Here is a 15,293-nt window from a genome sequence, read left to right as displayed (position 1 = left end):
ACATACAAAGTCAATATCTATGCAGGGGTAAATATACAAATATACAAATATGTACAGGGCTGTTAGAGGCGGGTACTCATGAGAAAAAATATTCAGGATTACAGGATTACAGGATTACAGGAATAGGAGGTATGGAAATGTATACAAATCTTCATACATAAAAGGTCAATATCTATACAGGAGGAAAGTGTGCAGATGTGTGCTGTAAGGGCTGTTAGAGGCGAGGGCGAGGTCGCGAGCAAGGTATCACTATCTATGCCTAGGTATAGAAGAGTGCAGCTACATGCAAGGGTTATTGGAGTTAAGGTGACTGATGAGGTGTTTTCTAAAGTGTAAGTATGGTTGGTCAGCTCTTAGGTTGTGTGGCAGCGAATTCCAGAGCATGGCAGCTTTCACCGGGAAACTGTTCCCACCAATGGTGGAGAGTTTGAATCTGGGAATTATCAGGCGGTTGGAATTGATAGTTCTTGTTTGTCGGATGGAGGACTTTCTCTTTACCTTGTCCATCAGGTAGCTGGGGGCGGCATTGTTGAGGGCTTTATGGGTTAGGGAGGCCAACTTTAGTTTGATTTTGTTGTCTGTGGAGAGCCATTTCTGTTGGCGTCTGGTGGTAGAGATATGATCTCTCTTATTAATGCCGAGGGCAGCTCTCAAGGCATTATTTTGAAGGATTCAAAGCCTGTGGATAATGGCTTTGTTAGCGCCACTATAGGGGCATTACAATAATCGAGCCTAGATAGTATGAGTGCTCTTGCCAGGATCAAGCAACTGTCATTGGATAGGAATGGTCTGCCTGCCCTTATTAATTTGCAGGTGTACGCAGTGGTAGATGCTAGTGAGTTGACCTGTTTGGTGAATGACATAGTGGCATCTAGATAAAAGCCGAGGAGGGTTTTTACTTCCCTGGATCCTCTAATGAGATTGCCATCTATGTTGAATTCAGCATATTCAAGGCCTAGTTTGTTGATATTAGCGGGGGAACCTAGGATGATGAGCTCTGTCTTGTCATCATTCAGGTATAGACCATGCGATGCCATCCATGCCTGGATGATGAGATATACCCTATTCACCAACTCTCTGTCCTTACTGTGATCCCCTGAAAGTGGGAGGAGAATCTGAGTGTCATCAGCATAGTTAGTGTAGGTGACACCCAGATGGTCCAGATCGTCGAACAGGGGTTTGGTGAAGATGTTATATAGTGTGGGGGAGACGCATGAGCCCTGCGGGACTCCACAAGTAATAGGAGAGGGGTCTGCTGCTGCTGAAGGGGAGAAGACTCTCATGGTTCTCTCGCTCAGAAAGGACTCAATCCATTTGATAGCTTCTGGGGAGAAGTGAGCAGCTGAGTTAAGGTGTTTGCAGAGGACCTTGTGGTCGACGAGGTCGAAGGCCGCGGAGAGGTCGAGTAAGAGGAGGAGTGCTGTCTTGCCCTTGTCCCTAAGATCATCAATTTGGGTTTTTAGATCGATAAGGGCTGTTTCCGTGCCGTGAAGTGGGCGGAAACCTGATTGTCTGGAGCCTAGTAGCTTGTGCAGTTCTAGGTATTTTTGAATCTGGACGTAGGCAACTTTGTCCAAGATTTTCAGTAGGAAGGGTACCGTGGTGATGGTCGGTAGTTAGTGGGGATGAGGGGATCAAGCGTCTGTTTTTTGAGGAGGGGGAGCACCCAGGATTGTTTTAAGTTGGCGGGGATGCTGCCTGAGGAGAAAGAGGCGTTTATGAGTTTAGAGATAAAGGTCGACAGGTCTCTGTCTGCGTCCTTTATTATGTGCGCGGGGCAGATATCGCCTTTACAGTTTGATGGTTTAAGGGAAAGGATGATTTTCTCAACCTCCAGGGTGGTGGTTTTAGAAAAGGTGAATGAGTTGATGTGTGTACTTGGTGAGGCAATGGGCGGAGATATGGGAGGGTTCGTGAGGTTTAGGGAGTCTTTTTTTAGTTGAATTTTGTTTTGTAGGGTGTTTATTTTATTTGCTAGTGCTTGTTGGATGTCTGTGCACCAGGTCTGGTTCTTAGTGCAGGTGTCGGGTGTAGCAATGGGTGACTCAAGTTCCTTCAGTATGGAAAAGAGATCCTTCATGCTTGAATTGGAGTTGGCAATGCGGATGTTATAGGAATTCCGTTTGGCTAAGCAGATTTCAGCTTTGTAATGACGGGACACGGTTGTGGTAGTTGATCTAGCGGTCAGTAGGTTAAAAGAGACCAACGAGTGGTCGGTCCAGGGTAGTGGTGTGGTGGCGGTGATGACCGCTGAGCAATTAGCATCAGCAACCCAGTCTAGGGTTCTACCCTTCAGGTGGGTGGGTAGGTTGACTTTTTGAGAGAGTCCGAGTGAAGATATCGTATTGGCTATGGTAGATGCATGTAAATCTGCTGGGTCGTTGAACCCTAGGTTGAGGTCCCCTAGTAGCAGTAGTTGTGAGGTGGTTTTCGCGTTGTTAGAGATTAGGTTGTGTAGATCTTCCTCGAATGTTCCAAGTGGACCTGGTGGTCTGTAAATCAGGTGGATAGTGAGGGATTGGGTGTGATTTATGGGGAGTTTGGCAGTGAGGGATTCACACGACTGCAGAGTTTGAGTCGGGGCTAGTCTGAGAGCTACGCTTGCTTTGGATATGATGGCAATGCCACCGCCCCGGTTACCTACCCGGTCCTGCCTAGATATAGTGTAGCCGTCTGGGATGGCCAGCATTAGAGATGGGCCTGCTGCATTGTGGAGCCATGTTTCGGTTAGGGCAATAAAGTCTAATTTATCTTTGATAATTAGGTCTGCTATATCGAGGGCATGTGCGACCAATGATCTGGTATTGAGGAGAGCTCCTTTGTAGGAATGTACATTCGTTTTTACCGAGATGTTTGTATGAGTGATAAGTTTGGACTTGGTTGTGGGTATAGTGGTGCCTTTGGTGGACCTTTTAGCTTCGCATTTGGAGTCAGACAGGGATCTTCGGGGCGGCTCATAAAGTTTAGAGAGTCTGGCGCGAAGTTTGTTGTTTCTTTTGGTGGTAGGGCAGGGGTGGGAGGCAAGGATTTTGGGTCCTGACTTGCAATAATATCTTGGGTAGGAAGGGTCAGGATAGTACCTAGTTGTGTAGGAGTTGTAGGTGAGATTGGAGCCTGGCTGGGGAGGGGGGGCTCCTGAATCAGTTTCCTGGATGGGAGTGTCTGGGGATGCGGGCGTGGCCATTGCACAGAAGATGAGTAAAATGGTTAGCATTTTCTACAGTACTGCGCTGGCGTTGTGTGGGGGTGGTAGTAGCAATGTAGGTGCTATTTGGGAGATGGGGTGGGCAGGGGCGAGAAGCAATACAAATACGTGTCATTCAATTCAGGCAAAGGCAGTAAAGGAGCAATATACAGATAGGGTAGTAATGCCTAGATTCAGTTTGTGGTCAGGGGGTGAGCTTAGGGTTGCGGTAGGAGCTCAGTAGTCTCTGGGAGGACATGGGTGGCTATGTAATCAGAGCATGTGCAGGAATAGTGGTAGCCAGCGAGTATACGGTGGGGTATCACCTAGATTCAAATAACGCTATTGGCAGTATTGCAGTGGGGTATCACCTAGGTTCAAAGTAACACAATAGGCAATGATGCAGTGGAGTATCACCTAGATTCAAATAACACAATTGGCAGTAATGCAGTGGGGTATCACCTAGATTCAAATGACACAATTTGGCAATAATGCAGTGGGGTATCACCTAGGTTCAAGTAACACAATAGGCAATGATGCAGTGGAGTATCACCTAGATTCAAATAACACAATTGGCAGTAATGCAGTAGGGTATCACCTATCACCTAATTTGGCAATCATGCAGTGGGGTATTACCTAACAGTCCTGCACATGTGTTATGCATTTGGTTACTATTACCAGGGGTTTCCTGGGGTGTCACAGACACACATGATGCTGGAGACAATGGTAGCTGGCAGTGATGCAGTAGTGCTACCTAGAATAGGTGGGCATAGGGTATTGCAGACGGCAGATTTAGGCATAAACAGGCACAGAAACAAGTGTCAGGTGGCAGCGTTAGCTTACCTAGAGCGGTAGGGGCAGAGTTCCTGGCCCTGGCTCCTATGGCTCCAAACAGGCACCCAACAGGCCTTAGTGTGGCCTTCGTGAGGGCCGGCGTATCCGCCTGCCGGCGTCACCAGGAGTAGGGCCTTACTTGGGCAGTGGTTCTGGCGGAAGGCTTGGAAGGCCAGGACAGGCTTGGACAGGCACTGGCCTTGCTGTAGCGGGCCTTCCTGGAGGTGGGCCGGCTCACGCCTCCGGTCGTGGGTTGGTGGCCAAGAAGGGAGCCTCAGCCAATGGGGCGACGGTAGGCAGTGCAGCTTCAGGCTGTGGCTGCCGATCTGAAGCAAGGAGCCGCCATCTTGGAGGGGGTCAGGCCGCGTGTGGGCTGATGGTGGGATTGTACTCTCGGGCACATTAGCTTGTGTTTTAGGTAAAAATGGTACACTAGCCTGGGGACTAGTGGTGTAGGTGATTACCGCGCTGTAGGCGCTAAGAATAATCAAAATTCAAGTGGAAATCAAATCGATCGCGCTGCGGTCGGGGAAGTAGCCAGCAGGCTTACCTCGCGCTGCTGGTGCGGGATGGATGCGTGAAGCTGCTCCTGCAGCCCACCGGAGCTCCTGCTCCAACGGTGATCGCGGTGGCCAGCAGGCTTGGACAGGCACTGGCCTTGCTGTAGCGGGCCTTCCTGGAGGTGGGCCAGCTCACGCCTCCGGTCGTGGGTTGGTGGCCAAGAAGGGAGCCTCAGCCAATGGGGCGACGGTAGGCAGTGCAGCTTCAGGCTGTGGCTGCCGATCTGAAGCAAGGAGCCGCCATCTTGGAGCGGGTCAGGCCGCGTGTGGGCTGATGGTGGGATTGTACTCTCGGGCACATGAGCTTGTGCTTTAGGTAAAAATGGTACACTAGCCTGGGGACTAGTGGTGTAGGTGATTACCGCGCTGTAGGCGCTAAGAATATTCAAAATTCAAGTGGAAATCAAATTGATCGCGCTGCGGTCGGGGAAGTAGCCAGCAGGCTTACCTTGCGCTGCTGGTGCGGATGGATGGCCGAAGCTGCTCCTGCAGCCCACCGGAGCTCCTGCTCCAACGGTGATCATGGCGGCCAGCAGGCTTGGACAGGCACTGGCCTTGCTGTAGCGGGCCTTCCTGGAGGTAGACAGGCTCACGCCTCCGGTCGTGGGTTGGTGGCCAAGAAGGGATCCTCAGCCAATGGGGCGACGGTAGGCAGTGCAGCTTCAGGCTGTGGCTGCCGATCTGAAGCAAGGAGCCGCCATCTTGGAGCGGGTCAGGCCGCGTGTGGGCTGATGGTGGGATTGTACTCTCGGGCACATTAGCTTCTGTTTTAGGTAAAAATGGTACACTAGCCTGGGGACTAGTGGTGTAGGTGATTACCGCGCTGTAGGCGCTAAGAATAATCAAAATTCAAGTGGAAATCAAATCGATCGCGCTGCGGTCGGGGAAGTAGCCAGCAGGCTTACCTTGCGCTGCTGGTGCGGGATGGATGCGCGAAGCTGCTCCTGCAGCCCACCGGAGCTCCTGCTCCAACGGTGATCGCGGCAGCCAGCAGGCTTGGACAGGCACTGGCCTTGCTGTAGCGGGCCTTCCTGGAGGTGGGCCGGCTCACGCCTCCGGTCGTGGGTTGGTGTCCAAGAAGGGAGCCTCAGCCAATGGGGCGACGGTAGGCAGTGCAGCTTCAGGCTGTGGCAGCCGATCTGAAGCAAGGAGCCGCCATCTTGGAGCGGGTCAGGCCGCGTGTGGGCTGATGGTGGGATTGTACTCTCGGGCACATTAGCTTGTGTTTTAGGTAAAAATGGTACACTAGCCTGGGGACTAGTGGTGTAGGTGATTACCGCGCTGTAGGCGCTAAGAATAATCAAAATTCAAGTGGAAATCAAATCGATCGCGCTGCGGTCGGGGAAGTAGCCAGCAGGCTTACCTCGCGCTGCTGGTGCGGGATTGATGCGTGAAGCTGCTCCTGCAGCCCACCGGAGCTCCTGCTCCAACGGTGATTGCGGCGGCCAGCAGGCTTGGACAGGCACTGGCCTTGCTGTAGCGGGCCTTCCTGGAGGTGGGCCGGCTCACGCCTCCGGTCGTGGGTTGGTGGCCAAGAAGGGAGCCTCGGCCAATGGGGCGACGGTAGGCAGTGCAGCTTCAGGCTGTGGATGCCGATCTGAAGCAAGGGGCCGCCATCTTGGAGCGGGTCAGGCCGCGTGTGGGCTGATGGTGGGATTGTACTCTCGGGGACATTAGCTTGTGTTTTAGGTAAAAATGGTACACTAGCCTGGGGACTAGTGGTGTAGGTGATTACCGCGCTGTAGGCGCTAAGAATAATCAAAATTCAAGTGGAAATCAAATCGATCGCGCTGCGGTCGGGGAAGTAGCCAGCAGGCTTACCTCGCGCTGCTGGTGCGGGATGGATGCACGAAGCTGCTCCTGCAGCCCACCGGAGCTCCTGCTCCAACGGTGATCGCGGCGGCCAGCAGGCTTGGACAGGCACTGGCCTTGCTGTAGCGGGCCTTCCTGGAGGTGGGCCGGCTCACGCCTCCGGTCGTGGGTTGGTGGCCAAGAAGGGAGCCTCAGCCAATGGGGCGACGGTAGGCAGTGCAGCTTCAGGCTGTGGCTGCCGATCTGAAGCAAGGAGCCGCCATCTTGGATCGGGTCAGGCCGCGTGTGGGCTGATGGTGGGATTGTACTCTCGGGCACATTAGCTTGTGTTTTAGGTAAAAATGGTACACTAGCCTGGGGCCTAGTGGTGTAGGTGATTACCGCGCTGTAGGCGCTAAGAATAATCAAAATTCAAGTGGAAATCAAATCGATCGCGCTGCGGTCGGGGAAGTAGCCAGAAGGCTTACCTCGCGCTGCTGGTGCGGGATGGATGCGCGAAGCTGCTCCTGCAGCCCACCGGAGCTCCTGCTCCAACGGTGATCGCGGCGGCCAGCAGGCTTGGACAGGTGTAGAGGTCCTCTTGCCGAGTGTTAAAATCTGTCCCGTGACCTCGCATTTCGTGGTGCCTATGGTCCTCATTAGTCCTGAACGTCCGGATCATTTGCATGCAATTGAAGCTTACATCGACAGCGGAGCAATCGGTAATTATGTGGACCGTGAAATGGTATCAAGGATGAATCTACCTCTTGTCCCTAAGGCAGTAAAAGACGTCATTACTACAGTGGATGGCACGGAGATAGCCTCCGGACCAGTAACGCACGCCACCCAAGAAGTGACGTTAGTGAGCCAAGATGGACACCGGGAGAAAATAGTGTTCGATGTGATCAAGGCCTCTCAGTTCCAGATCATTCTGGGAATCCCTTGGTTAGAGAAGCACAATCCTCAGATCGATTGGTGAGCAAAGACGGTTCAGTTTCAAGAATGTTTTACCACTTGTTATCCTCGGCCTGATGTTTCACTGGCGGCAATCTCTTCTGAGGTTCCCAAATTACCTCCCGAATACCAGGAATTCCAAGACGTCTTTCGGAAGGACCAAGCTAACACCCTGCCTCCTCATAGGTCTTACGACTGTCAAATAGATCTGATACCCGGAACAACTCCTCCTTGCAGTAGGATTTATGCCCTCACCGAGCCAGAGAATCTTCACCTCAGACAATATCTGGACCAATACCTAGCTAACGGGTTTATCCGTCCTTCAAAATCTCCAGCTTCCTCGGCTTTATTCTTCGTTCCGAAAAAGGAAGGAGACCTTAGGACTTGTATAGATTACCACGCCCTGAATCAAATCACCGTTAAAAACAGATACCCGTTACCTTTGATCCCTGAACTCCTGGACCAAGTCAAAGACGCATGTATATATACAAAGTTGGATCTCAGAGGAGCCTACCATTTGGTACGAATAAAAGAGGGCGATGAATGGAAGACGGCCTTCCGCACCAAGTATGGGCTGTTTGAATATCAAGTTATGCCCTTTGGACTTTGCAATGCTCCTGCCGCCTTCCAGTATTTTATGAATGATGTCTTTAGAGAACTCATTGATGTGTGTGTTGTTGTCTACATTGATGACATCCTCGTCTATTCATCATCTGAAGAAGAACATCGGAAACACGTTAGAGAGGTCTTCGAGAGATTACGTCAACATAACCTTTTTGCTAAGCTCGAAAAATGCGTTTTCAACGTAACTGAAGTTGAGTTCCTGGGATTTATATTGTCACCTAACGGAGTCCATATGGATTCAAAGAAAGTCGATGCAATCATCAAGTGGCCTTCACCAACCTCTGTAAAAGGAGTCCAAAGCATGTTAGGCTTCGCTAACTTTTACCGCAGATTCATCCCTGAATTCTCTCGAATAGTCCAGCCCATCACCGCTCTGTTAAAGAAAAACAAACGCTTTGAGTGGTCTACCGAGGAAGAACAAACTTTTCAAGACTTAAAGACTAAATTCATTTCTGCACCTGTTCTAAAACATCCTCGCCCAGAACTCCCCTACATCGTAGAAACAGATGCTTCTAGTCTTGCTATGGGGGCAGTTTTATCACAAAGGGATCCGGTCACACACCAATTACATCCTGTAGCCTTTTGGTCCCGCAAATTTTCGGCTCCCGAGATCAACTATTCAATTACAGACAAGGAACTTTTAGCTATCAGATCGGCCTTTAAAGCCTGGCAGCATTATCTTTTGGGAGCCAGACACACAGTCACCGTAATGACTGATCACCGCAATTTACAGTATCTGAAGACAGCCAAAGCTCAGTCTTCCAGGCAGCTTCGCTGGGCTCTGTTTTTGGCTGAGTTTGACTTTATAATTACTTATCGACCAGGCAGTAAAAATGGAAAAGCAGATGCTCTCTCCCGGATGGGATTAGATGAACATTTGACCAATCCAGAACCAATACCCATAATCCCAGAACAAAGGATTTTGGGCTTGGTCAGCGCTCAATCCTTTGAAGACATTAAGACTACAGTCAAATCACTTTTAACTCCGGCCGACTTACAGGACTGGCAATTAAAGGGAAAAGAATTCTCAGTGGATCGAGACCTACCATATTTCCGAGGACGATTGTACTTGCCCAGTGAGAAAATACAAAAACAGGCAATCTCCTGTTATCACGATTCACTAATGGAGGGTCACCTGGCATAACCAAAACCATGGAAAAGGTCAAAAGACATTTCTGGTGGCCATCATGGAAGAAGGACATTAGAGACTTTGTAATCTCCTGCGGTGTGTGTGCCCAGAATAAGAGTCAGAAGGAGAAACCAGTCGGTCTCTTACACCCACTAGACATCCCTCCCTGTCCATGGCATACCCTGTCCATGGATTTCATCACGGACTTACCTCCATGCTCAGGGTATAATACCATTTTAGTAGTCGTGGATCTATTCTTCAGGATGGCTCACTTCATTCCCCTGAAGGGCCTACCTTCAGCTTCAGTATTTGCCCGAGAATTCTTAGAAAACATCGTTCGGTTACACGGTTTCCCCTCGGTTTTGGTCTCCGATAGGGGAAGTCAATTCATCTCCCACTTTTGGCGAAGTTGCTGTCGTTTAGCCCAAATTGATGTGAGACTTTCTACCAGTCACCATCCCCAAACTGACGGACAAACCGAGAGGACAAATCAAACTCTAGAGCAATATCTACGTTGCATGCTCCAACAAACTGAAAACCCTTGGAAGGACATTCTTTGGATCGCTGAATACGCCTATAACAATTCGACTCATTCTGGAACCGGGAAGACTCCCTTATTCCTATTATACGGACACCATCCTAGAACCTCTAACCTGGATCCTCCCCAAGAATTCGAAACACCTGCTGTGGATCACTTGCACTCGGAGATCACTCGTGCTTTTAAGGAAGCCACTGCCCATCTGCAAAGAGCTAAAGCTCAATTTAAGAAAGGAGCAGATCAGCACCGTAAAGAGGCCCCTCACTACGCAGTGGAAGATCAGGTCTGGTTATCCACTAAGCACCTACCTCTAAAAGGACCCCGCACTTTCATCCCGAGATACCTTGGACCCTATCTTATCTCTGCCATAATTAATCCGGTGGCTGTTAAATTGGAATTGCTTTCGCATATGAAAATACATCCAGTATTCCATGTTTCCTTACTAAAACCAGTGCAACCAGGAACCCGATTAACCGAACTCCCGAAACCTGTTTTAGTAGATGGAGAACTTGAGATCGAAGTAAAGAACATCCTAAACTCCAAAATCTCCAAATCTAAATTATATTACCTGGTTGATTGGAAAGGATACGGCCCCCAGGAAAGGTCTTGGGAACCCTCAGAGCATGTCCACGCACCTCGTCTGGTCAAGAAATTCCATTTGAATCACCCTGACAAGCCAAAACCCCCGGAGAAGACACGCTTGGGAGGGGCCTTGAGGGGGGGTGCTGTCATGATCACTGCTTCCAAGGAGTCAGGAACAGCCCAACGTCCTTGGAAGCAGGCCCCTAACCGTTATCTTAGGCACCAGCCGGTCCCCACTGGGACCTTTTGGACCTTGTCCTGGCGCCGGTGGCACCAGGCTCATCAAAGCCATCGGTCCCGGCACTGGAAGTGCCGGGCTCATAATATGTATGAAGATGCTTGGGTGGACTTACCTGCAGCAGACCATGCTGCTTACTTACCAGCCACATAGGAATCCTCTGTGAACAGGAACTACTTTCTTACCTGGGTGGGGCAAGCTCCACTCCCTGGATACAACACGGGAACTCTTCTGGAACTGGAACTCTTTTCTTACCTAGGCGGGGCCGTGGAGGAAGATGCCTCATCACTCCAAGGCTATTTAAACCAAACCCGATTGAACAAACGTGCTTCGCGTTATTCTGCATCTGCAGCAGAACGCTCACCGAGTCTGTTCCAGCCTTTCTTCCTTCCAATCCTGAACCTGCAAGAACAATACTTACCACTCCTGTATCCAGTATTCAGCAGCACCTGCAAAGACAAGAAGCAACAGGTTTGCACGGCAACCTTTACACGTAGCGCTTTCCTCATCTGATCCATCGGCACCGAACATTTCTTCACGCTGCACCTCCGCCTGTGAAGACAAAAGCATTGTTATTACTTACCGGCACTCCGCGAAATTCCGGATTTCTTCAACGCTGCAACCCAGCATCTGAAAGACAAACGAAGAGACATTAGACAGGTATTTACTCACGTGCATCGCGCTCGCCACAATAGAACGCCTGCAAATACTCCAGCATTTTCCAGCATCTCTTCAGCACAAACTCACAGCTGCAAGGGAAAAGAGACAGTTAGAGCGCTTGCATTTACTTACGCATTTCCAAGCGCTTCATTCCAAGGCTCTGGCTCCAACTTCGGCTCTCTTCACACCATCTCCTATCTCAAGAGCCCTGCAAGACAAATAGGAAAAAGCATTATACAGAGTCCTGTTCTATATTAACGTGCCCACGCACCTAAAGACTATAAGGACTTAAAAGGTGTCCAGAAACCCACCGCTCGTGCAGTTAACGACGGTAGCGATCCTCTGATGTCAAGAGGCCTATGTTTCACCAGTGAAGGAACTGGCAACGGCACCCTGCACCAGACGCAGATGGAGAGTCCAGCATTCACCTATCTAAGGTGAGCACGTTGACCTGGGGGCTTTACGGAGAAGCTAGGAAGAGAGAGAGAGAGAGGGACATTCAACAACCCAGATCATTAACCCCCATATTCTTTCACCTGCAGAAATCTCACTCTTTGAGTTCGACACACAGTGCGAAGAGGTTCGGCCCCAGAAGCAAATCGAGTCCTACACATCACTTTTCGGGTCACAGACACCTTCCTGCCAAGACCAGCGCCTCCGTGGGAATCAGGTGAGCGTTACACCCACCCACCCCCACCCCCCAGCCACCATGGGCAGCCCCCACCAGGCTCCCACCCATGTCTACCACCACCCCCAACCCCCAGCACTGTGGGGCAGCCTCCACCAGGCCCCCACACATGTCTCCCACCACCCCCACCCCCCAGCCACCATGGGCAGCCCCCAACAGGCTCCCACCCATGTCTACCACCACCCCCACCCCCCAGCAGTGCAGGGGCAGCCTCCACCAGGCCCCCACTCATGTCTCCCACCCCCCCAGCACTGTGGGGCACCCTCCACCAGGCCCCCACTCATGTCTCCCACCACTCCACCCCCCAGCCACCATGGGCAGCCTCCACCAGGCCCCCACTCATGTCTCCCACCCACCCCACCCCCCAGCACTGTGGGGCACCCTCCACCAGGCTCCCACCCATGTCTACCACCACCCCCACCCCCCAGCAGTGCAGGGGCAGCCTCCACCAGGCTCCCACCCATGTCTACCACCACCCCCACCCCCAGCAGTGCAGGGGCAGCCTCCACCAGGCCCCCACTCATGTCTCCCACCCACCCCACCCCCCAGCCACCATGGGCAGCCCCCACCAGGCCCCCACTCATGTCTCCCACCCACCCCAACCCCCTGCCACCATGGGCAGCCCCCACCAGGCTCCCACCCAAGTCTACCACCACCCCCACCCCCCAGCAGTAGTACAGGGGCAGCCTCCACCAGGCCCCCACTCATGTCTCCCATCCCCCCCCAGCAGTGTGGGGCAACATCCACCAGGCCCCCACTCATGTCCCCTATCACCCCCAACCCCAGCAGTGCAGGGGCAGCCACCACCAGGCCCCCACTCATGTCTCCCACCCACCCCACCCCCAGCACTGTGGGGCAGCCTCCACCAGGCCCCCACTCATGTCCCCTCTCACCGCCACCCCCAGCAGTGCAGGGGCAGCCTCCACCAGGCCCCCACTCATGTCTGCCACCCACCCCCACCCCCAGCAGTGCAGGGGCAGCCTCCACCAGACCCCACTCATGTCTCCCACCACCCCCACCCCCCAGCCACCATGGGCAGCTCCCACCAGGCTCCCACCCATGTCTCCCACCACCCCCACCCCCCAGCCACCATGGGCAGCCCCCACCAGGCTCCCACCCATGTCTACCACCACCCCCACTCCCCCAGCAGTGGAGGGGAAGCCTCCACCAGGCCCCCACTCATGTCCCCCTGCCCACAGGGCCTGACAATCCTCAAGCATGGGCCTCATGGCCAGCCACCACAGCCCAAAGACACAGCCAAGTATTACATGCGCCCATGATACTACTCCAATGAAAACAATGTAAATGAACACATGTGTCTCACACACACACAATGGTTGCAAGTGAACCTGAAAACCCATATCATGACATGCATGAAAACAATGAGATGAAACCACACATTGAAGAATGAAAAAATCAAAATAATGTATTAAAAACAACAGTAATGGCAATCAAAATTAAACAAAATACACAAGTAAAAAAAACAAAATTAAGCTGGCTGTCCCTTTTCAAATTAAAATCAATAAATGATAATCCAAAAAAATGTCTTCCAAAGTTCAAGTCCATAAAAAGGAAATGAAGGGAAAAAAGAAATAGAAAACCATTGCTCCATGGAAAAAAATATTCATAGTAAAAAAAATATCCAAATGCAAAGTCCAACTATGTGCAAAGTATTCAGGGTCCATCATCCCAACAGAAGAAATGAAACCTACCAAAAAACCTATCTAAAATGGAACTATATACAAAAGGTGGAGCAGTGTCCGTCGACTCCAAATAAAAATAAACTATAAAGGAAACATATCACTAAATAACTATATACAATGGCGGTGGGCCAGTCCAGCGGCTCACTCAGTGGTGTTCCGGGCCAGGGCATCATCGAACTCCTCGTCTATGTCCCAGAGGCGGTCCTGTTCCATGGCCCTGAGGGTCCGCAGGGATGCCGACATGTTCACCTCCAACTCCCTGCGGATTGCCTCGAGGCACTCGGCCCGCCTCAGGGCCCTCCGCATGGAGCTCTCCGCCCTGACCATCGTGAGCCACGCCTCTTCCGCCCGCCGCCGCTCCGCATCTATGGCGTGGCCCAACCACTGCCACACGGAAGACACTTCCCGTCCAGGGTCCTCCTGGCCTCCGGCCGATGCCTGCCCCTCCGATATTGAAGGCCCCGAGCTATCGTGGCTCCCACCTACAGCCTCCTGCTGCTGCAGCTGCTGCTGTCCATGTGCCCTGTCCGATGGTGCATGCACATCCTCCTCCAGCTGGGGTGCAGTCGTTGATGTGGCCACCCCTGCTGGACGTCCGACTCCCGACTGTGGCAGGGATCTGTTGTCCACCAGCCTGGCTGCACGGTCGGAGGCAGCTCCACAGGGCACCCAGGTGACACATGGGTGGGAAGATGGCATGGAGGACGACTGGGGCATAGGGGGTACTGTGGAGGAGGGGGTCGGAACAAGGTCCAGGAAACAGAGGAATCCAGCCCTGGTGAGCTGTCCCAGTGGGTCAACGCGGTCAACGAGCCATGCAAGAAGACATGCAGACTCATCATGAAAAGACTGCAGGTCAGCTCGCATGGCCGTTGACGCAACGCCACCCCACCCTGGACAGGCTCAACCTGGTGCAGGATAGCCACATCCGCAGGGAGAGGAAGGCCAGGTGTTGTAAGCCAATCCCCTCCCTGAGAACGGGTCTGGAGGTAGGCATCCCCGCTGGTGCAAGATGATGCAGTGACAGGAGCAGGGACAGGATTGCACACAGGCACCTCCGCGGCGGCCTGTGCTGTCTGCTGTCCCTGATCCTGCACTGCACCACTAGCACCAGTGGAATCCCCACCTCCAGACCCCGCCTCTGTCGCTTGCACGGCCTCCTCCTCCTCCAAACCCCCCACCAACCTGGATGACTCCGGGCCATCTTCCTCCGTTGGGCCCTGCGGGGTCCCAGCTGCCCCTTCTGCTGCCGAGGAGTCCAACTCCAACCTCCGTCTCTTGGACCTCCCCTCGGCAGCTGCGGCCTGGGACACGGCACCGGACTCCTCACTCCCCGACAAGATCAGAACCTGGGAGGGGATCCGGGCCTTGCGTCTCCGGCTGGTGGTGCGACCCCTGCCGCTGTGCTCCACAGCACCTTCTCCGCCCTCTTCATCAGTTGACACTGCAGACAAGGAGAAAGAAAACACAGGCATCAGGGCACTGTACAATGGACTCATACACACTTGACAGTTATACATGAGTGGCATTGGTAAACCTCAGACATGGCATCACAATCCCCAACACACATGTCATTTCAACTTGCACACATGAGCATTACCACAGCCATATTGCAACAGCCAGCACCATCCATTCACATACAACAGCATGAGCAGCCAAAGGTCATCCACACATCACATGCAACATAAGGAGTACACTACACATGCACACACACCACCAAACTTGCATGCATGTGTACACCTCCACCAACTGTCGCAGTGTTCCGATCGACATCCATGTCACACCTGACAATCATTCCTCCACATCCT

The sequence above is a fragment of the Ambystoma mexicanum genome, chromosome 5p (assembly GCF_040938575.1).
Source record: "Ambystoma mexicanum isolate Mex_15411 chromosome 5p, UKY_AmexF1_1, whole genome shotgun sequence".
Lineage (NCBI taxonomy): Eukaryota > Metazoa > Chordata > Amphibia > Caudata > Ambystomatidae > Ambystoma > Ambystoma mexicanum.
Note: the sequence above shows the minus strand (reverse complement) of the source record.